The sequence below is a fragment of the Balaenoptera physalus genome (assembly GCF_965194825.1).
Source record: "Balaenoptera physalus genome assembly, chromosome: 13".
NCBI lineage: Eukaryota > Metazoa > Chordata > Mammalia > Artiodactyla > Balaenopteridae > Balaenoptera > Balaenoptera physalus.
The window spans coordinates 34,537,208-34,564,497 of record NC_138892.1 but is presented as its reverse complement, the minus strand read 5'-3'; the positions used below and the strand labels follow the sequence as shown (position 1 = coordinate 34,564,497).

The 27,290-nt window shown below is 35.1% G+C and overlaps 1 long non-coding RNA gene across 1 annotated transcript; it reads right to left on the bottom strand.

Annotated features, from left to right (window-relative positions):
• Positions 1 to 5,534: 5,534 nt before the first annotated feature.
• LOC309640436 lies at positions 5,535 to 25,175 on the bottom strand. Its single transcript, XR_014252217.1, has 2 exons — positions 23,028 to 25,175; positions 5,535 to 9,173 (listed from the first exon to the last, which is right to left on the bottom strand). It is a non-coding gene; the product is annotated as an uncharacterized lncRNA (long non-coding RNA).
• Between the last annotated feature and the right edge of the window lie 2,115 nt (positions 25,176 to 27,290).

Sequence of the window (27,290 nt, the reverse complement as noted above, 5' to 3'; positions counted from 1 at the left end):
TTCATCATTTCGTTGGTAGTTTGGTGTCTTAAATAAACCTAGACAGGCATATGTGTTATTTATTACATTTCTTATCTTGACCTGCAAGGCTCTATATGATTTTGCCCTTACTTGACCTCTCAACTTCTTCTACAATTCTCTCTTGTAATTAACACAGTACAGATGCACTTGCCCCTTCTTATTTCTCAAGCACATACAACTCTGCTCGACACTTCAAGGAATATTGCCATATGACTTGTTTCTTCATGTTTTTAAATTCTTACCTTAAGTGTCCCCTCCATAGAGAATTCTTCCCTGACCATTCAATGTAAAGTAACTGCTACCTGCTCTGTATTACAGGACCCTCCTTAAAAGCCGTCAGAGCACTGGTGATATCTGACAGTTACGTTGGTCTTTTCTGTCTTCCTCTAGTATTAGAATGTAAGTTCCAGGAAAGTGGGCATCTTGGCTATCTATTCCTTGCTATATCCTACCACCGAGAATAGGCTTGAAAACAATATTTTTAAATAAAAGAAACATCTCAGCTTATGCACTTGTTAAACTTTTATCTTTCTACCATCTTTAATAGGTATAAAATCTGGATTTAAACTTGCTTTAAATATATAATGGCCAAGGAGTCTTGCTTCCAGTAGGGGCAATGGTACCTTGGGTCAACCCTTGTACTGAGATGGATTAAGAAAGCGTGGTATGTGTGTATGTTTGTGTGCATGTGTGTGTATAATATCATAATGGGATGCAATCAAGGAAATTATAGGGCTAATATCCAAAGTAAAAGAAATAAAACCTAGAGGTGTGAACTTGGTATTTAGCACCATTTTTCCTTTACAGGGATTTGCCAGTTCTGGAAGAGGTGACTGAGAGGCCAAGAAACTGATGAGAAAAGTTTTTGAAAGGTTTACAGAAAGAAAAATTCAAATTGGGTTCAAGGCTTGCCAGGGGGCATTGGTAAATCACGCAGGCTTCTGATTAAGATCTTTATGGTCTAAACCCCCCAAATAAGTGTGAAATGCACTTGCAAGGATCGAAGGATTGAAGAAGTGCAATTTCTAATTTCAGTCTCTGATACTATTAAGGTCATTCTAGTTTGCTGATGACCCCAGCCACCTGCATAAGCAAATGCAAATCTGCTCCAATGGAAAAAAATCTTCCTAGACCTTAAATCCTCTTTACATATTTGTGTATTGAACCCAGCAGACGATAAAGAACAACTAGGTAAAAAAGAGTGGATATATGTATATGTATAACTGATTCACTTTGCTGTACAGCAGAAACTAACACAACATTGTAAATCAACTATACTCCAATAAAAAAAAACAAAAAAACAGGCAAATGAAGAAACAGATAATGTGGTAGAAAAGCAAAAGAACCAGAGAAATAAACCATCAACAGTAAACAGCAACTACAATGAACACCTGCTACATGCTTTTAGGAAGCAATGCATACATTGAGTGCTGAATAATCATCTCACCTTCATGAGTATAAAACTGAACTCTTCATCTTTCCCCCCAAATCCATTCCACCATGGCCTTACTTATTTTTGTCGATGGCAACCCCACGGTTCCAGTGCTCAACCCAAGACATTGCTGTGGTCTTTGACTTTTTTCTTTTTGTCACACCCTATATATGATTGGTAAAGAAATCTTCACTCTTATTTTTAAAAGTACAGATAAATACAGAATCTGATCATTTCTCATGACATTCGCAGCTACAAGCTTGCCACCCTGTTCTTACTGAATTGCTTGTGTCTCTGCTTGTCTGAACACAGCAATTAGCATGATTCTGTTAAAGCATGCATCTAACCAGAATCTCCTCTGCTCAAAACTTTATAATAGCTCTACTCAGAGTAAAAGAGGAAGTCCTTAAAATGGCTTACAATATTCTATACCTTTCTAAATCCATGCCAAGGCCTTAGAGCAAGTTTTATATCTGTACCATAAAATGTTTATCTCACCCAAATTTTTACTGTGTAATGTCAAAGGATATCAACTTTATTCATTTTCCTATAAGATACATGTTTACACTGAGCCAAGAAACGTTCTTTGGCACTACAAAAACTGCGATGAAAACTATTTACTGGAAACTTATATTAATCATTTTTTAAACTCATAATTTCAGTAGCAGAATTACGGTTCAGTCATCAAAAATGAAGATTATTATGTTGTTAATGGGCATTGACTGCTGTTGTAAACAAGCAATGCTTTAAAAAATATCTTGATCTAATAACAAATTTATTTTTGCACCAGTTCATCTTATTCCTTTTACCATTTTCCTTTCATGTAATGTTTTCTGATTAAAGTTACCTCTCATTGGGCATCAGATGTCTATTTTGTTAACCTATTTTAATCTATTGATAGTCTAAAGATAAATAAACTTGGATATATAAGACTGTTAGCCTTAATTTTTTTGTTGTTGCTTTTGTGTAATGTTTCCTGATTAAGGCAATCTCTCATTGGACTCCAGCTGTCTCTTTTACTAATCTATTTAAATATAATGATAGTTAAAAGATAAATAAGCTTGGATGTGAATAAATTTTGATGCAAAGAGCTGCATGGAGCAGAGGCGCTAGAAACTAGAGGGCAGCCTTAATTACCATATAGTTATTTCTTTTGTTCATACAGCTAAGTTTAGAGCTCCATTTAAATTCAAGATTGTTAAATTTTGAAAGTTAAATTTTTACAAGAACATAGTTTCTACTGGCCTTCCAGGTATCTATTTTAATTTTTTTCTTTTCCTTATCTACCTAAATGCAAATTATAACTACTCTTTAATTATAATTTATTTTCTTGGATTCAGTCAAATTAGATTATGTAATTGAACTAAAATCAGAATAATGAAATAGAAGTTGAGACAATGCTATATACCCATTTTATATAAACTTTTTTTAGCAAGATGACTAATACATTAATAAATCTAACAACCTTGGTTAGTGTCACCATGACCTGGACCCTCCTAGTCCACATCCTGAATCAGGATCTCAGACGTCACCCAGAGTGGAACTTGTGACATGTTAGTGGAAAAATGGAAACCACATTTTGATACTCAGTTCTGGGGAGGAAACTGTTTTGCCAAAAACAATTTGCCTTGTAATTTTTCATTTCAGTTATCTGCAGCATGATGGCTAAAATGTGTTTTCTTCTCTTTTGTTCTGATTTGGTAAGGAAGCACAGATCAGTCTACACAGCCACCTGAACACCGCTGCCAAGACTATTCCTTAAAAAGAGGATTATTTCTACACAATAGGGAGTGCAAGCACATTTCCTGCCCCTGTCAAAATTCTGTCTACCTTGGGATAAGAAAACAACCCCCACTCTGCTTTCCCAAATTAGATAGTATTACATTTTTAAAAAGAAGGCAAATTATGTCTTTAAATATCATGCATTTTAAGACAAAATATTTAAAATTTACCTGGATAGCAATGCTTGTTTTTACAAAAATGTTTTTAGACATAAACACATCTTAGTATACATTATATCTTCCACCTGTGTACTTTTAATAATTACATTTCTGTTTACATGCCTACAAAAGGGACTAACTTAATTCTACAGTTTATAATAAAAAATATTTTTAACTTATTAAAAAACTTAAGTTTTTAAAAAGAAAACCTAGAAACATTTGAACAAATAGATTGATTGTTTCACATATAGTTTTTTCTTTTGCAAAATAAGGTAATATAACAATGTTTTATATAGAAGATTTATATTCTTACAGTAACATTTACTAAAATTCTAATCTCTATGCACTTGTAAGGCTTTTGATACTCAATTTAGGGAGATATTGGTACAAACTGCATTAGGCTGGATTCAAAATTCTGAAGTTTAGAATTACTTTGTCAGTGGTATCTTTCATTTGCAAGTCTTTTTCTTAAAAAACACAAAAAACCAGTCTGGGACTCTATAACCTTATTCTTATTTAGTTCATTCAATAAGTCTTGATTGAGTGCTGACTTTGTATCAGGAAAACCTTTTAAGTAGTAATGACAGCAATAAAAAAGGAAGAAACTTCCTGCCCTCAGGTGACTTAGGACCGTGGGTATAATTAAATGGAAAGTGTCCATTGCTATGGAAATGTATTGATTTCCTCTGTACATTGAACTTTTTCTCAAAGTGATTAACTGTAATGCTTATCCCTCCCCACACCTTTTACCTACACATTAAATTGATCTTTTAAAATTGTTTGAAAGCAAACATAGGATTTTTTCTGAATATGGCTCTTTTTTATCATTATGCAGACAAAACATGTAAGATACAGTTTACAATTCATAGAGCTCTTTATTCTCTTTCCCATTCCTTTGAGACACAGTAGTTTACTTCAAATAAGTCAGTCCAGAATACATATACCATCCCCATAACCTGTGAACAAATCTAGAAGTCAGATATGTGTAAAACATTTCTTATTTTTGTATTGGCCTGAAATATTGATATAAATCCCCAAAGATAGTGCCAGATTAAACTTCAAAGATCATTGAACCATCTTTTTTTTTTTTTTTGCAGCAGATTCAGTTCACATACTTGCAATGATTTGAATAGCTTGCTTGACAAGAGTGGCAAAATCACATCCTTACCCTCTGACTCATTTTTGTACTTATTTTGATTAGAATTTTTCTGAGGTCAAAGAGCATGCTTTATTCATCACTTTAAAATAAATTTATATGGAACCACGAAAGACCCAGAATTGCCACAGCAAATCTGAGGAAAAAGAACAAAGCTGGAAGCATAACCCTTCCAGACTTCAGACAATACTACAAAGCTACAGTAATCAAAACAGCATGGTATTGGCACAAAAACAGACATGTAGATCAATGGAACAGAATAGAGAGCCCAGAAATAAACCCACACACGTACAGTCAATTAATCTACAACAGTGCTTGCTTCAGCACACATACTAAAACAGGAATGATACAGAGAAGATTAACATGGCCCCTGCACAAGGATGACACGCAAATTTGTGAAGTGTTCCGTATTAAAAAAAAAAAAAAAATCTACAACAAAGGAGGCAAGGATTTACAATGACAAAAAGACAGTCTCTTCAGCAAGTGGTGTTGGGAAAGCTGGACAGGTACATGTTAATCAATGAAATTAGAACACTCCCTCATACCATATACAAAAATAAACTCAAAATGGTTTAAAGACCTAAATATAAAAAAAGACACCATAAAACTCCTAGAAGAGAACATAGGCAAAACATTCTGGGACATAAATTGTAGCAATATTTTCTTAGATTAGTCTCCCAATGCAAAAGGAATAAAAGCAAAAATAAACAAATGGGACTTAATCAAGCTTAAAAGCTTTTTCACAGCAAAGAAAACCATCAGCAAAATGAAAAGACAACTTATGGAATGAGAGAAAATATTTGCAAATGATGTGACTGACAAGGGGGTTAATATCTAAAATATACAAACAGCTCATGCAACTCAATGTTAATAAAACAACCCAATCAAAAAATGGGCAGAAGACCTACATAGACATTTCTCCAAAGAAGACATACAGATGGCCAACAGGCACATGAAAAGATGATCAACATTGCTAATTGCAGATGACATGAAAATCTTAAAGATGCCACTAGAAAACTACTAGAGCTAATCAATGAATTTGGTAAAGTAGCAAGATACAAAATTAATGCACAGAAATCTCTGGCATTCCTATACACTAACAATGAAAAATCTGAAAGAGAAATTAAGGAATTACTCCCATTTACCATTGCAACAAAAAGAATAAAATATCTAGGAATAAACCTTCCTAAGGAGGCAAAAGACCTGTATGCAGATAACTATAAGACACTGATGAAAGAAATCAAAGATGATACAAACAGATGGAGAGATATACCATGTTCTTGGATCGGAAGAATCAACATTGTGAAAATGACTATACTACCCAAAGCAATCTACAGATTCAATGCAATCCCTATCAAATTACCAATGGCATTTTTCACAGAACTAGAACAAAAATTTTACAATTTGTAGGGAGACACAAAAGACCCCGAATAGCCAAAGCAATCTTGAGAAAGAAAAATGGAGCTGGAGCAATCATGCTCCCTGACTTCAGCCTTTACTACAAAGCTACAGTAATCAAGACAGTATGGTACTGGCACAAAAACAGAAATATAGATCAATGGAACAAGATAGAAAGCCCAGAGATAAACCCACACACCTATGGTCACCTAATCTATGACAAAGGAGGCAAGAATATACAATGGAGAAAAGACAGTCTCTTCAATAAGTGGTGCTGGGAAAACTGGACAGCTACATGTAAAAGAATGAAATTAGAACACTTCCTAACACCATACACAAAAATAAATTCAAAATGGATTAAAGACCTAAATGGAAGGCCAGGCACGATAAAACTCTTAGAGGAAAACATAGGCAGAACACTCCATGACATAAATCACAGCAAGATCCTTTTTGACCCACCTCCTAGAGAAATGGAAATAAAAACAAAAATAAATAAATGGGACCAAACGAAACTTAAAAGCTTTTGCAGCAAAGGAAACCATAAACAAGACGAAAAGACAACCCTCAGAATGGGAGAAAATATTTGGAAATGAAGCAACTGACAAAGGATTAATCTCCAAAATGTACAAGCAGCTCATGAAGCTCAATATCAAAAAAACAAACAACCCAATCCAAAAATGGGCAGAAGACCTAAATAGACATTTCTCCAAAGAAGATATACAGGTTGCCAACAAACACATGAAAAGATGCTCAACATCACTAATCATAACAGAAATGCAAATCAAAACCACAGTGAGGTATCACCTCACACTGGTCAGAATGGCCATCATCAAAAAATCTACAAACAATAAATGCTGGAGGGGGTGTGGAGAAAACAGAACCCTCCTGCACTGTTGGTGAGAATGTAAATTGATACAGCCACTATGGAGAATAGTATGGAGTTTCCTTAAAAAACTAAAATCGAACTACCATACGACCCAGCAATCCCACTACTGGGCATATAACCTGAGAAAACCATAATTAAAAAAGAGTCATGTACCACAGTGTTCACTGCAGCACTATTTACAATAGCCAGAACATGAAAGCAACCTAAATGTCCATCGACAGATGAATGGATAAGAAGATGTGACACATATATGCAATGGACTATTACTCAACCCTAAAAAGGAACGAAATTGAAGTACTTGTAATGAGGTGGATGGACCTAGAGTCTGTCATACAGAGTGAAGTAAGTCAGAAAGAGAAAAACAAATACCGTATGCTAATGCATATATATGGAATTTTAAAAAGCGGTACTGATGAACCTAGTACCAGGGCAGGAATAAATATGTGGATCATATAGTAGCTCTATTTTTTATTTGTGGTTGACTATGTAACTGAATATTTGGGAGATGAAAACAAGGTTGTGCTTTCAGGTGAACTCAGGGGATTCCCTTAACTAACATATCAGATTGAAGAGTTGCCAGTTCCACACATATGAAAGCCAAAGCAACTGCATCTGAGATTCCTTTAGAAATCATTCCCTGACCTCTCTTTCCCACTGGCCACACTGCTCACACTCACTCCTGCCCTTAGACTGTACCTCTTCTCTATCCTCCCGTAATATTTTATTATTTCATTTAACACGCAGTTTATAATCGTGAGTTGTAGACCCACAGAGATGATGAACTCCTTAAGGGCAGGGAGTATGCTTTGTTCTTCTTTGTAAACTTGTTACCTAGTATTTAATAGTTTGAGTTAATTAATATATCTCTATGCTATGGAATGTTGCTTGAATGAATTGAATGGATGAATGAATGAGATGGTCATAATTTTGGCTAGGTAGTTCTTTCCTTCAGATAACGCAGCCAGCTCTCCAGGACAGTTTTCATTTTACTATCTCCAAGGTGGTTTTGTTTTCCATCCTGATTATTTAACAGATCATATAAATCTGAAACACAGAGAAGTTAAGGTTATTGATATAGAAGATCACTCAGTAGAGCTAAATCTACAATTCCAGAAGAGTTGAAGGAATGAGACAGGTGGCCCAGTGGCTAAAAGTTTAGTCCTTTTTGTCAAAAAGACCCAGATTAGAATATGGATCCTCTTATTGACAGGGTATCCTTAGGTAATGAACATAATTTTTTCAGAGCCTCTGCTTTGAATAATGCCTATTTCACAATATTGCTGTGAAATAAGTTTGAACCAATGCTTTGCATATATTAAATAAATAATCTTAGATATATTTTAAATATGAGCATTATAGCTTTTAAGTAATTATAAATCAGACTAAAATATGTCATAAAAGAAACAAAGAAAGATGAAATGGAGTCCATATGACAGAGTGTATTAACAAATAAATAATAACTCAATGAGTTAAACTAGGAGGTAATTTCATGATTGGGTAAATATATCTACAAAATAGCTGGGGCCATAGTGAGTAAATACTCATTTGTGACTGAGACAGACCCACTTTATGATTCTTGTATTACTTTAATTATTAAGGGTTCTCCATTTCACTTTTAAAATTGTCAGAGTTTGGACAGTGAATTGTGGGGTTACTATATCATGGCACATGTGCTAATCTGGAACATTTTAGGAGGAACATTTTGCACAATCTTATAAGCATTGTACCCTGAAATTTGCACAGGCATGTGTAGGAAGAGTTTCATCTTCCAGTATACAAAGATCTGGGTTGGTCAGCATTTCTGTTCTATCCAAATAATCAATTTTTATTTTATCCAAATAGTCAAGCGCATCTTGAATGTAAATATCTTTTTAGCAATTCACTTTAATGTTCTCTTACCACACAGAGTTAAAAATGTAACTCGGTTAGAAGCAGAATATACCAAATAACTCCTTAGGGTTGGATTTTTACTTGCTTTTTTCCTCTTTCACCCGCTTCTGATAACTTACTTCCACATACACTCATTTAGAAAAAGGATGTTTCCATTTCCATGGATTTTCCAAAAATCCATTTTTCTGGATTTACCATTATGATCTGAGATTCAGAAAGTTGGAAGATATAATGAGAAATGTTCATTTTCTTTCTTTCTCCCTTTTCTATAGAGAACACTTTTAAAATTTATTATGATTTCCAACAATCCCCTTTCCAACAATTACTCAATACAGGAGAAAAGTGTCGATAGGAAATTCTTCATTGTCATTTACCAGTCTTCTTTGTTGGCAACATGACAACAGTAACGTTACTTCAGGTGATTTCTACAAGTCTTTTCTCAGCCGTCATCTAAACAACAAAACAAGATGAAATAAAACAAACACAAATTAATTGCACAGTTATTCATAAATACAAAAAATCTTTGTTATCAAAGATAAGTTATAATTTAGAAAGCAAACATGCAAATTATATTAAATAGATCAATTTTTGAAAGTACATTTCTTCAAAGTATTGTGCAGCTCTTTTCTCACTATAACTGTTAAAACGTTAGTGGTGAAATAAAGCTATATCAGACTATGCTAATGTACATTTCGAACTATTACTTATGGAAATACAGATAGAGATTCAGATCACATTATGAGAAATGTAATAATTTTCAAATAATTTTCACATTATCAGAAATTTATAATGGAAAGAACTCTAGGGAAATTTGCTTGGTGAATTATATGCACAAATTTATAGTTATTATAATTCCAAGAAAATTTGAAAGATTCAATAGTATTTCAAAAGATTTTAATCAGTGATGATGGCTTCTTGGAGGGTGAAAATGATTGTGAAATATTATTGTGCTAACCTATATCTGTAAGTACAATTAAAATTATGCTGAGTTGGACATTGACAGATTTCATATTCTTGCCTTGAAACAACTATCCACAGTCTGTTTAAGCACAAAACTCAGTAAACTTATAGGTAATGAGTAACTATTTTACTATAGTTTTGTACAATCTTAATGTTCCAGATATTCAGAGCATTTGAAATAACAGCATTATCATAGAAAAATACATTAACTTTGTCCTCATGTTTAATAACCATTTGTTAGGAAATATCACTTTTAGAGTTTTTAATCAGTTATATTGAAAATGAAGTGAGATGTTTTTATTTTAAAAGCTTTCCACCTTCTGGCTATTTGGCTTGGTTTTAAGTTTTGGATTTTTAATGTCTTTCATATTACAGATTAGATGTATGTTTGTTGACCATTTTTAAACCAGACTGTAACTCTTTGGTTTATTCTATATGACACTCTGCTACACAATCATTTTGGGCAGACCAACTCTTCACAGAGACCTAGAAATATCCAAAATTCCAAACTGAAATTATCAAAGGGTTGAAGTTAATGGTGGGACAAATGTTTCCAATATGCTTCCATTTCCTTCTTTGCATTTTTCGAGGCATTGAATCTTAGTATACACACTGGGATAAACTAGGGTGATTATAAAGGAAGCCTCCCTTTCTTCCATTTGACTAATCATCCAAAGAAATGCAGTTCCAGAAAAAACAACTATAAAATATGCCAGTCTCCCAGAGTCACCTTTTCAAAAAACAACTCTTACTCTGTATCTTCCCTTCATAAAGTGAAAGCTGGCTTCCAGCTCCCTCTTCAATCTGATTTCACACCCTGCTGTCCTTCGAGCTTATACTGCAGCCACATGAGTGACTTTATTCCTTTATGCTTGCCATGCTGCATCAAGATACCAAACTGATACCTTTAGCAAAAGTGCTTTTCTCCCTATCTTTTACCTCTTATCTGCCACTCATCCTTTAGATCTCCGGTCAGGCGGTCCTTCCACAGGGAAGACTTCACTGACCTTCCGTTGAGGTCAATTCCTCACTTTAAAGATTTTCTAGCACTGTGTACCTCTTTTGCAACATTGTAGAAGTTGAAATTACCCATTAGTTTGTGTGATTACTCGATTAATATCTGTTTCCCCCAGTAGAGAAGACTAGAAGAGGGCAGGGATCATACTGGCTTTTGCAGCTTTTGTGCAATGCCTGGCTCAGTAAACATTTGTTGAATGAATAAATGAAAAAACTCAGGTCCGTGTGTTTTATGGAAGAGGGAGAGTTTAGGCTATGATGGTTGCCTAGAGAAACTGGAATATTTTTACCTTTTGGGTCCAGAAGTGAAATGGTGGGGATATAATGTACTGCTCAATATAAAATTCCAAAGTTGCTAATAGAAAAGTGACAGACACACAGAATAATTAGTAACATGGCCACTTGCAGCTAGAAGAGAATGCTAGCCATCTAGAATGGTTCCGGTTATATTCTGGGGTAAAATAAAAAATTTCCTTTCTAATTTACTCATCACAGCTTCCATTAATCCTTTATATTCTGGGTGAATCATGACATTTTCTCCAATCCATCCCAAACTGGGTGGTCTTAACATTGCCAACAATCTTTGTACACCACATTTTTATACAAGAGTAACTGTGTGTATTTGTGCATTATGGTTACCATGGTTAGGGAATATTTCCTGAGAATGGTCTTTTAAAGTAGCTATCAAAATCAGGTAAACAGCTGTTTCAGAGTTGATAAGGCTGAGAATATAGATAACATGCAGACATTGTTGCCAATGACTACAACAGTCTCAGGAGATCATGAATATTATATTTTCAGTAAGATAATTAAAAATACCAGGCAGATCAATCTCTAAGGTACATGCCAGCAATCCTATCCATTACAGAAGCGAAAGCATACCCCTTAAAAATCAAAATTATATTCAAATATAATAAAATTTGTTGGATGTATAAAAAGAAAGTTCAATGAATAAAGAAGAGGAGAGAATAGTGTGGAATAGAGACAATGGAGAAGTAGAAGGGAAAAAACTCTAAAATTAGAGGAAGATAAGAAAAAAAAGAAAACATGAAACTCATGTCATTAAGAGACTTCATGTCAAATTTAAAAAATAAAAATGTGAGCACATCCCTTCAGTAAAAGAATAAAATTATATTTCAAAGTACTATAATTATGCCTTGATTAAATCAGTTCTACCCTTCTCTCAAGTGCAAAATTAATGACAAAATTTCAGTTATTAAAGGATCAAATGGTTTAAAGATTTGTAAGATCTTCACAGAATATATAACTCAATATATTACAAATGTGCAGCTTTTAAAAAAGCTATAACAAACTCAGCCTTTTAAAATTTAAAGTGTATAATCTTAATTTAGACACAGATTTATAAACCAAATACTTCATATAGTAAGCTAAATTAATCTCATCACTTTCTCTTAAATGTAGTCATTAGATATTGTTTACATATACATTATATATATACTAATTAAATTTCTTGCACTTTGAATGTATTTACAATTCCATGGGTTATTTTTTGATTTTGTTTTTGATTTTTTTTTTTTGTTTTTTGCCCTGAGATGCTTAATATTCAGGACTCCCTTGTCTTTATATGAAAATTATATACAGTTGACCCTTGATCGACATGTGTTTGAACTGCGAGGTTCCACTCATACATGGATTTTTTTTCCATAAATATGTACTATAGTATCACACGATCTGTGGTTGGTTGAATCTGTGAATGTGGAACGACAAAGGGCCAACTGTAAAGTTATACTTGGATTTTTTACTTTGCCAGGGGTTGGTGCCCCAAACTCCTGCATTGTTCAGGGGTCAACTATATACTGTTATGGACTGAATTGTGTACCCCCCAAATTTATATGCTGAAGCCTTACACCTCAATGTGACTGTATTTGGAGATAGGGCCTTTAAGGAGGTAATTAAAATTACATGAGGTCATAAGGGTGGGACCTTAGTCCCATAAAACTGGTGTCCTGATAAGAAGAGGAAGAAACACTAGAGATCTCTCTCTGTCTTCCCATGTACACATGCGCAGAGAAAAAGCCATGTGAGGACAGAGAAAGAATGCAGCCATTTGCAAGCCAGGAAGAAAGGTCTCACCAGAAACTGGCTTTTCCAGCACCTTGATCTTGGACTTTTAAGCTCCAGAACTGTGAGAAAATAAATTTCTGTTGTTTAAGCCACTCAGTCTGTGGTCTAGTGTTATGGCAACCCTAGCAGTCTAATACACATAGCATTTTATTTTATAACACACTTGAACTACAGCCTAATGTTAGCACATGTTAGATTTAGCACAGACATACATACTTAACTAAATCAAAGAGATAAAAAATTAAAACTTGAAAATATAGCAGTGATATAGTTTTGTATTTTATGATATAGCAATATCATAAAGTAGGATACATACATTGAAGATGTTAACATTTTTTAATTAAAAAATTTAGTTTATTTGAAGAATCTCTGGTTCTTTGGAAGTGTTTTCTATCAAATTGCCTTTAAGTAATATCTGTGTACAATGTTTGACTATCTTCTCTCATTTAGTATTTGGACAATATCCTCGTGAAAGTGATGAGGCAAAGTGGTAAGGAACAGAGAATTAAGATTTATTAAGTATCTACTGTAATAGATGAAATTTTTCCTTAAAAAGAAAAATCTTATTATATATTAAGGGAAATTATAGCTGACCCTTGAACAACACTGGGGTTAGGGGTGCTGACCCTCCACATTGTCGAAAATCCAAGTAGAATTTATGGTCTGCCTTCTGTGTATGTGGTTCCTCCATATCATCAATTTCACCTCCACATATTCAACCAGCTGGGGATCATGGAAAGTTTCAATTACTTACATCCAGGCAAGAACGTCTTTGAACAATATGGATCATTTGTATCAGAACTGGTCAGAAACAGAGCTTGAGAGGTTGAAGGACAGATCAGATTGAGAAGTCCAGGTTTTGAGAGTCACTAGCATATAAATGGTAACTGAAATAATGCACATGGGTGAAACCACCTGGAAAGAAAGAATAATGCAAAACAAAGCCATGGAATGTAGTTGTTAAAAACATGACCACTGAAACCAGAGAATCTAGATTCAAATCCTGACTCCACCATTTACAAGCTATATAAAATTAGTCAAGGTTAATTTGGGGCTAATAAGTGTACATTGGTCTTAGGATTTTTGCAAGGATTAAGTGTAGTTATAAATGTAAAGCACTTAGAAGAGTGCCTAGCTAAAAGTAAGTATTCAGTATATAGTGTCTTGTATTAGATTGCAAGGAACAACAAAAGGCTACACTAACGCTTTAGGGGCTCCAAAATTGAAAGATGGAGAAGAAACAGCCAGAGGTAACAGGTAAAAGCAGAATATATAAATTCTAAGGAAGACAAATGAAGAGGGTGTCTCAAGAAGAGAAGACTCTTAGGACTTCAACTTCTCACCGAGATTTACCCTCCAACCTCAAAGAACTAACTCCAGATGAAATAAATGAAAAAAACAGCCTCCAAGATATTGGATATCAGACAATAAAGATAATGATCCCTGTGAAGATGGGAAGCAAATGAGCCCTACAATTACCCAGCTTCAAAGAGATTCCTGGCTGGTGCAGGGAAGGGGAAATCAGGTGATACCAACAGATGAGACGGAGCTGAGAGTCTGAGAACAAGGTGGCCAGAATTCACAGGGCAGAGCACCACAGAGAAGAGAGCTGTGCATAGAGAGAACCCCAGACATCTACAGAGGCCTTCCTTGAGTACTGCAGAGCACTGATCAGCACTCCTGAATGGGAGGATAGCACAGCTGGGGATGATTTGCCTGAAAGGATTACAGGAAACATCACCTGAGGCTCACACAGGGTGGAGAATGAATGCCTTTTCTCATCAACCAGACTGGGAAGCCTCGTAATTCATGGGACTTTACAAAGAGTACTCAGAAGGCTTTGCCTGAGTAGTGGGGATATTTAGTCTAAAAAGCTGGTCCTGTCTAACATTTTCTGAAAAACAAAACTAAACATAACAAACTGTTTCCGACGAATTTAACTTTATTCCAGAACAAAGCTCAAGAATTGTAATGAGAATATTTAGCTTCCAACAAGGTAAAATTCGCATTTGGCAGCCAATGAAAAATCACCAGACATGCAAAGAAGCTGGAAAATACAACACATAATGAGAAAATCAATCAAAGTGGACACAGAACTACCAAATGTTATCATGGGCCAATAAAGACATTAAATTAAAACAATTGTAACTATATTTTAAACGTTCAGAAAACTAGAGGAGAGTTTGAAATGTTAAATAGAAATATGAAAGATAAAAAAAGACTAAAATCAAACCTCTAGAGATGAAAATTATAATGTCTGAGATGAAAAGTACACTGAATAGGAATAACGTTAATTAAAATGTTTTAAAAGACAAGATTAGTGAATCTGGAAACTAGCATTTGAAACTATGTAAAATGAAACACAGACAGAAAAAAAATACTTAAAAAGATGAAAATATCATCCGTGAGCTGTGGAACAACTTGTAGTAGTCTGATATACATGTAATTTGAGTCCATGTAGGATAGGAGAGGGAGGGGGCAGAAAAAAATTTGAAGAAATAATGGCCCAAAATGTTGTGAATTCAATGACAACTATACACCTACATACATATCCATACATATGCAATGGAACACTGTTCAGCCATTAAAAATATGATCTTGCCGTTTGTGACAGCACAGATGGACCTGGAGAGCTTTATGCTAAGTGACTTATTAGAGAAAGACAAATACTGTATGATTTTACTTATATGTAGAATCTGAAATAACCTCATAGAAACTCATAGAAAACTCATAGAAACAGAGATCAGATTTGTGGCTTCCAGAGGCAGAGAGTGCAGCATGGGGGCATTAGGTGAAGGTGGTCAGAGGTACAGCCTTCAATTATAAGATAAATTAATTCTGAAGATATAATGTACAATAGTTAACAAGACTGTAGTGTATATTCGAAAGTTGCTAAGAGAGTAGATCTTAAAAGTTTTCATCCCAAGGGGGGAAAAAAGTCTGTAACTATGTTAGGTGATGGATGTTCACTAAACTTATAGTGGTAATCATTTCACAGTATATGCACATATTAATCATTATGTTGTACACCTTAAACTTATACAATGTTTTATGTCAATTATATCTAAATAAAACTGGAAAAATATTATGGCTTTTAAAAATCAAAATTTTGACTTTACATAATAAATATCTAAGAATATGTTTACTTCTCTCTATACAATGCATCATGGTATCACCTCTTCCACTCCCTGCCTGAATGCAGTAATGAGTGCTTAAGGAAATGGGTAGTGATTTGGAAACTAATCCATATTTATTTTTAGGATATTGTGTCCTCTAGCCTTAAAATATTGAAAGAGCATATTAATGATTACTACATACAGATATACTGCCCAGTTATAAGCTGTTGGGTTTTCAGATTCTATTTTCCTTGTTTATTCAGATAGTCAGTAGGAGGCCTGGAATTGATGTTCCTTAGAAACAGTTGTTCATTCAACTTATTCACCTCTTCAGAGAGAGAAATCAATTTTTATAGTCATATACAAATACCATGAAGACATCAGTACACTTCATTTTCAGAAATAGTAAACCATAAATAGCATAAGTGGGTTTTATATTTCCTGTATTGATGTGTTTAAAATATCACAAGAGTACTAGTTGTAAAAGGTAAATTCAGTCAAGTGAGTCCCTAAAATCTGTATCACCAGGAAGCTAATTCACTCATTCAAAAAACATTTGCATATTTGGTACACGTCACTAACATATAAAAGTCACTAACTTTGCTTGTGCTGTGAAGGATACTAAGACAACAGACAGAAGGATAAGTGATATTCTTATCTTCAACAAACCCATAATCTACTAGGATTGTTGAGAAGTCTCCATAGTAAACTATAATGAAATGTCAGAAGGAAGTAATGGCAATAAAAGAGATATAACCAATAATTTAGAGAAGCCAGTGTGTACCAGTGTATTCAAAGATTATTTTATACTATAGGTGACATTTGCATCGAACTATGACAAGTTAACCATGAACAGGCAGAGATCATGAAGAACATTAAAGCTGAGAGGGAAATGATAAAATTTAGGGAAGAATAATTGAGGGACAATACTTAGTTCCCATGTAGCTGGAATATAAAGGATTTAGAAATGTTTAAACTTATCTACAGTATCATAGTTCATGAAAAATAGGGAAACATTATCTAAGGTACCTGAGTTGGAGTGACAAATAATCCTTTACAAAGTAATAGGTAACAATATTGCATACAACAGTTCGAACCCTACTCAGATCATTTTAGTGCTCTCAGGCCTGACTTCCTCAGTCTAATAATATATACTGATGGATTCTGAGATAGTAAGGTCCAGTGTTAAAGCACAAGAGAATCTGGAAACTGCTCATTAAAGTAAAGAAGTAGAAATATTTCCTCAAGATCTGTTATTTTATGAAAAAAAATGACTTGGGAAACATGTACTTAAATAAGATCTTTATCTCTAAAAATGTATCTCACAGGGGAATTTTCTCTAATGTCATATTTCCTCAAAGAAGGGAGTCATATGATCTGCTACCAAATCTGTTGTGGAAGTCTCCACCAATAGTTAGCTCTAAATGTAGAGATAAAAAAATAAATAAATAAGAGCATGTCTCCTCAACGACTATTTCATACTTTCCTGTGCCCCTTAAATTTTATACCACTCTCATTTCAGCTGATAACACTCCTCATCTGTAATTGTAAGCATAGACATCATCAAATAGGAATTTCCTTCTTCTCCCGTCAGCAAATCTGTAAACTTACTTGTACTAAATCAGTCTTCTCCAAGTTCCCGTCTCTTATTAAGTGTCAGTGCTGGTAGCAAAAGCTAATGATCCCATTTGTGTCCTTTGTCCCATTGTCTCTCATCTTCTCAAGAACCTCTTTTCATTACCATACACCTTTCTCCTGAGTTCTCAATCTATCCTTCTTCAGGCAACTATTCCTATTAACATTCAACCAATCTCTAATATTTTCCATTAATAATGCTTCTCTTGGCCCCACATCTTCTTGCAGTTACTGTACCATTTCTCTGCTACCCTGAATTTCTAAGCTTCTTAAAAAACAAGGGTTTACATATGACAGATTTATTTCCTTATCTCCCATTCACTCTTCAATCCTCCAATCTGGTCTCTGACTCGATCTCCATATTGTCAAAGGCCATGGACACTCTCCTCTCATCAGCACTCATCACAGTTGTTAATTCCTTCCGTCATTTTCTTTACCCTGTATTCAAGACATACATATGCTTCCTCACCTTCCACCCCAACCCAAGGTTGTTTTTTTTCTTCTCTGGTTATACCTATTAGACTCCTTTACTAGCTCTTTTTGTCATTACCACTCTGCTCCAGGCTCAGGGATGAATGGACAATATGTAATTTTGCTGTCGTAATTGCTCTCCTAATAACCAGGGTGCTAAAGTGCCTAACATTTTAATGAGAGTACATGACTGAGTCTACTTGGCAGATGAATTATTTAGTTGGAGGGCATATATTCTCAAATTCAGGGCTTATTCATTCACTTTTTCACTCAACACGTATCATTTAGCACCTGCTACATGTCAGGCATTGTTATAGGTCCTGAGGATAAAACAATAAACAAGATTGACAAGATCCCTGCCTTCATGGAACATGAGAAGGTAAAGCCTGGGTAAGAGAATTGGAGATGTTTTGTAGAATTAAAAGCTTTATCAATATGGGTCAAACATTGGATTTTCATCAACTCATAGAGAATCTAAACTGCCCAGGTTAACCTAGTGTTTTCATCTAGGAATACATGCAAAGACATGATCTACCTGATCATGCCATGTCCTTATGCCTCAAGGAATTCTTGCAATCAAAAACCAAGGGAAGATTCCTGTTCATTTTAAGATTTACCTTTTTAGGCAGACTTGGAAGGAATAGGACCTGATGGTTAAAAATAAACACCACTAATGGGATAATTGATTTGATTTAAAAACTACTATTTGGAGCAAAAATAATGCAGTCCAACCTCCAAGATCAGCCCTCCATCATATTTCCTGCTAAAAATAGAGGTGAGCCATCCTGCTAATGAGAAATTTAGGCACAACTTGTGTAAAAATATGCCAGGACCTCAATTACAGAGTGTTTATGGAAGCAGGTGCTCTAAGAGTATCAGGAATGTGACTTCATCTGATTTCTCAGCACTATGAGGCGTCCCACTCCCGTGTCCATCTCTCTGGGCTTGTGGTATATATGTGAATAACATGATTTGTTTCAAATCAGAGACTACCACTCATTTTAATAAATAAAAATGTCAATTAGAATAAAATTAAAGAAGCTTTTCTTAGTGTGAACCTAGCTAGATCCCTTAATCTTTCTTTGCCTCTCTTTTTTCACTGAGAAAATATGACTGATAATGTCCATTCTGTCTAACTCATCAGATTGTCCTGAGAGAATTATGGGATAAGGGTTAAATTTATGAGTTCTTATTAAAGTATAAAATACATTAAAATATGAGTTACAACTATGACCATTTCATTATAAGGATATTAGCAATAGTACTGCATGCTCTCCAGATTAAAGGATTTTACCTCTTTAAAAATGCCTTTATCTTTACTTATACTTTATTATTGTTTTCAAGTATACTTGGAAACTGCCTTAAATCCTTTCTGAGACATCTTAAATGTTGAAAATTCAAATCAGTCTGAACAGCTAATTTGAACATGCATATGTTGTGGAAAGTGAAAGTTTATTCAATACACCTATTTGATTGAGATTTTGACTACAAGTTGTCATGAGAGTCAAATTAGATAGCCCTAGTCTAGATGATGCTAGCTCTCTTTAAAAGATATTTCTGTGAGTTTGACAAATAGCAATTACTAAGCATAACACCAACAGTGATAAATACTCCAATTTCAGCCTGTCAAAAATGAACTGAAGAATCGAGAGGAAACGCATGATAGGAAACATCTGGTCCCTTTCAGGCCTGCTGAGAGATGATGAGGATGTGCCTTTTGACAATAAATAAATAAATCATAAAATAAAACCTTAAAAGGCAGGGTTATTTTTTTTCATATTACCTTGTTGAACAAAAGGGTGACTATAATTTAAGAAATGAGATGAATGTATTCCAATGGTTAAAACACCCTAAAAAAAATCTTTGAATAATTTTATCTCCATATTTTAATGAGAAAGAGATTAATAAGAAACCAAAGATAGAATTTTATTTAAAGGCCAGAACATTACCAAGGTATATCGAGGAGAGGTAAGATTCTAACCCAGTATCTGGTGACTTCTTTATGTTTTTATTTATTAGGAAACCTTTCATTTATAAGGTAAACTTAGGCATTGAAAGATATTTTCACTGAAAGTTCAGTTATTTTTAAGTGTTCAGTATTAAAGCAGAAAATGGTATGTAATTGGTCTGTATTCAAATGAAGGTTAGAATTGTGAACTAACTCCTTTCTGTCCCCTACAAATTAAGGGTGCTGAAGGTTTTTCTTTCTAGTGATGAAAAGGACATCACTAGTCCTCTTTTGTACTATCACTGGCTTTCTAGGTATCCAGGCTCTCTGTTTGGCAGGAGGTGCATGAGTGGGAGTGAGAAGATTCAATAATATTCTGGGACATTAGCAGGAAGATTGATGATATTGGTGATTCCCCCAGGGTAGGGTCGGACATCACTCCTGTTTAGCTGATCAGCTGATGATACACGGCACTTAGAAGTACAAGAATTCTTATGTTCTCACCTTGGATAGTGTGCTATACTCATTGGCAGGGTGATGGGATGGGCTTCTGAGGCTGCCTCAGTTTACACAGGAGCTCCTTGGCAAATCTCATGTGGAGACTTGACAGTTCTCAATGTTGACTATCAAGATTTTCAGGTCTGGTCCTCTGACCACAAATCCCTCTCCTTGGTCCGATCTCTTCTTTTCTCTCCTTGCCCAGCTTGGAGATTTGGGAGATGTGGCTCTTTTGTTATTGCTCTTATAATATGTTGTATTTGGCATGATATTCATGCTCTGCTCCCATCAAGACTTAACCTTTTGAGTTCCAAAATACCCAGCTCTTACAAATGAGAAATTAACTTTCAAGATTATTGTCTCTGCTTTAAGCTTTGAGTCTATTTTGACACCCAAGCTAGATTTTGAATATTCTCTGTATGCACACCATATTGGAACTCCACGTTTTCTACTTTCAACGGTTAGTTTTAGTAGGGGGAGGGCCTCATGATAAAAAATAATAAAAATAGTAATAATAAAAGAGATTAGAGGGATAAATTGGTTAATATATCAAAAATATTCTCCCACTACACATAGTGGTGTACCTTAGAAAACAAAACAGCAAAACAGAAACAAACAAAACCCATAATGTAGCAACAATGTGGTGGATCAGCTGATGCTATTAACTCACTAATGATAGCATTTAGTTATTATTTTTCTTTTAAGTATATAGCTCTTCCATAAACTTCAATGTAATTTAAACACAAAGGGGAAAAGTGGAAAGAATTTTGAGCAGGCAGTATTCAAAATGAGGGAAGTAATCTATACTGTTTCTCATGTTTAAATAATAAAGTAGTAGACTTACTTTTTTTTTAAATTGTCTAAAAATTTTTTTGGTAACCCAATTTTTCGCAAATTTGATGGGTTTTAACAGGGCGGATGTCACAATATTAACACCATGAATGGACGTGCACAGTCCAATCAAAGGATGACTGCTTTAATGTTGGAGTGGGGTCCTGGGGCTCCTGATGTACCAGGTATTACCTCTTTAGTTGCTGGATTGAGAAAAGATCAAGGATTCTAGAGAAGTGGAACCTGAACCAGGGTAACTGAAGCAGTAGAAAACTCGTTGGGCTTTGCACAGCAGCTGTTTATTCAGCTATTTATTAACAGCCCATACCAATGCCTACTAGCTGACCATCAGCCTTGGTTATCAGCCTGTGACAATATGAATTTTCCTCTCAGCCTCAGATGTTAGCACCATCACATGGCTCCATTTTTCTAAATCAGTAATATCAGGCTCAATCCTACCAGCTCTTGGGCCAGGCAGGAAGTTCACTTCAGTCTCTGCCTATGTGGTGGGGAGGGGAAGTGCTTACACTATTCCTTCATTTCTTCTACCTACCCTACTTATATCAATACTTCTCCTACCCACTTCCCCAGTCTTCTCTCCCTAGAATCTATATGATTGTTGTGGGGTGGAAGTAGCTAATCTTATTCAGAGAGGCTGCCGTGTTAGGAAGCATAGCATTGAAATGATATTTTGATTTCTCCATTCTTTCCCTCTTGTGGCTCAAAGCCCAGCATCTTTTTCTGCCCTTCTGGGAGCATCCAACTTTACTCCTCCAGCAGTGGGCTTATAGCAAAGGATTATTATTTACCGGGGTAAGGATTTGGAGTTAGCTAGTGTTTGGAGTATTTGGACTTTTGAGGGACTTAATGCTAATAGATACAGGGAAAGGTGATTCTTTGAGTTTGTGGAAAGGAAAAACACAGCACAGGAGAAAATATATATATTTTTGTCTTTATAATTCCCCCAAGTACACAATAACCCATCCTAGTCACTAAACTCTTAGCCTTCAAGATCAAGGATTGTGTTTTATTTGTGTATCTTCTCTTCTTAGAGCTTTGCCTCACACAGGTGGCATTCAGTGAATATTTGTTGAATTAATTAACTAAACAGAAAAATAATCTTAGCCTAAAACTCCTAAATGGTTTATTTCCTGGCAATTGTGAGCATTTTTTTGAATGAGCTACTAATTTTTTTTTTTTTTTGGCTGTGTTGGGTCTTTGTTTCTGTGCGAGGGCTTTTCTCTAGTAGTGGCAAGTGGGGGCCACTCTTCATCGCGGTGCGCGGGCCTCTCACTATCGCGGCCTCTCTTGTTGCGGAGCACAGGCTCCAGACGCGCAGGCTCAGTAGTTGTGGCTCACGGACCCAATCGCTCCGCGGCATGTGGGATCTTCCCAGACCAGGGCTCGAACCCGTGTCCTCTGCATTGGCAGGCGGATTCTCAACCACTGCGCCACCAGGGAAGCCCTGAGCTACTAATTTTTAAAGCAATCATTGAAGTTGTTGTTTTCAGAGGTTTGTTTGATAAAAGGGAGTTAGTAATTCTAAAACATTAGCACTATAATAAAAAGCAGGTATGAAAGGCCTTGTTCACCCAAGCTTTGAACTGAGTTTAAATAACTCAGTCAATTTTTTGTAGTCAGATGTATTTCTAAAAAGAGATAAATAAGCACTATAATTACTATCAGAGCCCTTCTGGTATTATCAGATAACAATTCAATGGATAATAAATAGCATATGATTACCTGATTTATCTTTTAGTCCCCTTGATTGTCCTTGCTATTTTTTAAAATGAGAACTAAGCAGCATGGAAAACTGAAATTTAAAAGACAAGTAATTATTCTGATTTACTCAAACATTAAAAGCTCCACCAATAATTACTCTTAATATGTTTTCATTAATTCATTTATTCATCATTCATTTGACAGAAGAAATTGAATTTTTATTCTACAAAACACTTTCGTGTCTTTGTAATAGCCATCTCTCTTCTACTTATCATAGCTTAAGTTGGCTTATGGAATTTATATTCAGAGCCTTAACTAATATTAAAGGAATAGCATAGAGAATTTTATACATACAGACATGGATGACTTTCCTTTAATGAAGACTGAAGGAGAGAGACTGAGGGAAATGCTGGGAGTTGGAAAGTTTCCTGGTAATGCTCTAGGACTTGCAAAGTGACAGCAGGCTAAGCCTAGAAAAAGGCAAATCAATTATCCAGAGAGAGTTGAGGAAGAGCCTTTAATATGTTAGACTAGCACTGTCTCATAGAAATAAAATTCAAACCAACTAAAAAATATTAAATATTTCAATAGTTACATTAAAAGAAGTAAAAAGAAGCAGGAGAACTCAATTTTGATATTTAGCTTAATATGTCCCAAATAGTATCATTTCTATATGTAATCAATATAAAATTATTAATGAGATATTTTACTTCTTTTAAATACTAATTCTTTGAATCTGGCATTTATTTTTCACTTACCATCTCAATTCAGACATTAAATTTTTATCAGAAATACGTGTTTGATATTTAGATGTCATACAATTTACAGTTGAAAAAGTATATTCACATACCTAAGTTGTTCCAACAGTTTTTCCAATAACTGAATTGAAGGATTTAAGTTTAAATTAATTAAAATAAACGTTTCAGTTTTCAGTAGCACTAGCTGCATTTCAAGTGGTGAATAGCCAGATGTGGCTACGGCTTCCCATACTGCTTACTGCAGCACTAGATTGAGAAATTTGAAGTAACAAAGGCAGCCTTAGAAAGAGAAACATTATGAAATGCCAGAGGCAGATAGAGAAAAGAGCAGGGTGTATAAAATTTACAAGCCAGGTAATCAGATGCTGAGTAATCCAGTACTGACTCTGTTAAGATCCACTTGCTCAATATTGCCCTTTCCAGTTAAAATATTCATAGCAAGAACAGAGTATGGTTTGAAGCAAATTTTCAAATCATTTAAAAAATGCTACTGCAAGATCACAGAGAAATCTTGGATATCATTTAGTCCAATTCATTTTATAATAGTGAAACATGTCCAAAAAATATTATCCATTTATCCGAGTCTCAGCCAGTTAAGACAAAGGCAGAGCTAGAATCTAGACCCAGGTTATACTGTGTTTTCTTTTTTTTTTTTTTTAACAACTTTATTGGAGTATAATTGCTTTACAGTGTTGTGTTAGTTTCTGCTGTATAACAAAGTGAATCAGCTATATGCATGCATATATCCCCATATCCCCTCCCTCTTGGGTCTCCCTCCCACCCTCCCTATCCCACCCCTCTAGGTGGACACAAAGTACCCAGCTGATCTCCCTGTGCTATGCGGCTGCTTCCCACTAGCTCTCTATTTTACATTTGGTAGTGTATATATGTCCTGGACACTCTCTCACTTCATCCCAGGTTACCCTTCCCCCTCCCTGTGTCCTCAAGACCATTCTCTACTCCCCCGTCTTTATTCCTGTCCTGCCCCTAGGTTCATCAGAACCTTTTTTTTTTTTTTTTTAGATTCCATATATATCTGTTAGCATATGGTATTTGTTTTTCTTTTTCTGACTTACTTCACTCTGTATGACAGACTCTAGGTCCATCCACCTAACTACAAAAACTCAGTTTTGTTTCTTTTTATGGCTGAGTAATATTCCATTGTATATATGTGCCACATCTTCTTTATCCATTCATCTGTCGATGGACATTTAGGTTGCTTTCATGTCCTGGCTATTGTAAATAGTGCTGCAGTGAACATTGTGGTACATGACTCTTTTTGAATTATGGTTTTCTCAGGGTAAAAGCCCAGTAGTGGGATTGCTGGGTCATATGGTAGTTCTGTTTTTAGTTTTTTAAGGAACCTCCATACTATTCTTCATAGTGGCTGTATCAATTTACATTCCTACCAACAGTGCAAGAGGGTTCTGTTTTCTCCACACCCTCTCCAGTATTTATTGTTTGTACATTTTTTGATGATGGCCATTCTGACCAGTGTGAGGTGATGCCTCATTGTAGTTGTGATTTACATTTCTCTAAAGATTAGTGATGTTGAGCATCTTTTCATGTGTTTGTTGGCAACCTGTATGTCTTCTTTGGAGAAATGTCTATTTAGGTCTTCTGCCCATTTTTGGATTGGGTTGTTTGTTTTTCGGATATTGAGCTGCATGAGCTGTTTGTATATTTTGGAGATTAATCCTTTGTCAGTTGCTTCATTTGCAAATATTTTCTCCCATTCTGAGGGTTGTCTTTTCGTCTTGTTTATGGTTTCCTTTGCTGTGCAAAACCTTTTAAGTTTCATTAGGTCCCATTTGTTTACTTTTGTTTTTATTTCCATTTCTCTAGGAAGTGGGTCAAAAAGGATCTTGCTGTGATTTATGTCATAGAGTGTTCTGCCTATGTTTTCCTCTAAGAATTTTATAGTGTCTGGCCTTCTATTTAGGTCTTTAATCCATTTTGAGTTTACTTTTGTGTATGGTGTTAGGAAGTGTTTTAATTTCATTCTTTTACATGTAGCTGTCCAGTTTTCCAAGCATCACTTATTGAAGAGGCTGTCTTTTCTCCATTGTATACTCTTACCTCCTTTATCAAAGATAAGGTGACCGTATGTGCATGGGTTTATCTCTGGGCTTTCTATCTTGTTCCATTGATCTATATTTCTGTTTTTGTGCCAGTACCATACTGTCTTGATTACTGTAGCTTTGTAGTGTAGTGTAAAGTCCAGGAGCCTGATTCCTCCAGCTCCATTTTTCTTTCTCAAGATTGCTTTGGCTATTCGAGGTATTTTGTGTGTCCATACAAATTGTGAAATTTTTTGCTGTAGTTCCGTGAAAAATGCCATTGGTACTTTGATAGGGATTACGTTGAATCTGTAGATTGCTTTGGGTAGTATAGTCATTTTCACAATGTTAATTCTTCCAATCCAAGAACATAGTATATCCCTCCATCTGTTTGTATCATCTTTAATTTCTTCCATCAGTGTCTTATAGTTTTCTGCATAGAGGTCTTTTGTCTCCTTAGGTAGGTTTATTCCAGGGTATTTTATTCTTTTTGTTGCCATGGTAAATGGGAGTGTTTCCTTAATTTCTCTTTCAGATTTTTCATCATTAGTGTATAGGAATGAAAGAGATTTCTGTGCATTAATTTTTTATCCTACTACTCTACCAAATTCATTGATTAGATCTAGTAGTTTTCTGGTAGCATCTTTAGGATTCTCTATGTATGTCATCTGCACACAGTGACAGTTTTACTTCTTCTTTTCTGATTTGGATTCCTTTTATTTCTTTTTCTTCTCTGATTGTCATGGCTCGGACTTCCAAAACTATGTTGAATAATAGTGGTGAGAGTGGGCAACATTGTCTTGCTCCTGCTCTTAGAGGAAATGGTTTCAGTTTTTCACCATTGAGAACGATGTTGGCTGTGGGATTGTCAGATAGCCTTTATTATGTTGAGGTAGGTTCCCTCTATGCCTACTTTCTGGAGAGTTTTTATCATAAATGGATGTTGAATTTTGTTGAAAGCTTTTTTGCATCTATTGAGATTATCATATGGTTTTTATCCTTCAGTTTGTTAATATGGTGTATCACATTGATTGATTTGCATATATTGAAGAATTCTTGCATTCCTGGAATAAACCCCACTTGATCATGGTGTATGACCCTTTTAATGTGCTGTTGGATTCTGTTTGCTCGTATTTTGTTGAGGATTTTTGTATCTATGTTCATCTGTGATATTGGCCTGTAGTTTTCTTTCTTTGTGACATCTTTGTCTGGTTTTGGTATCAGTGTGATGGTGGCCTCATGGAATGAGTTTGGGAGTGTTCCTCCCTCTGCTATATTTTGGAAGAGTTTAAGAAGGATAGGTGTTAGCTCTTCTCTAAATGTTTGATAGAGTTCGCCTGTGAAGCCATCTGGACCTGTGCTTTTGTTTGTTGGAAGATTTTTAATCACAGTTTCAATTTCAGTGCTTGTGATTGGTCTGTTTATATTTTCCATTTCTTCCTGGTTCAATCTCAGAAGGTTGTGCT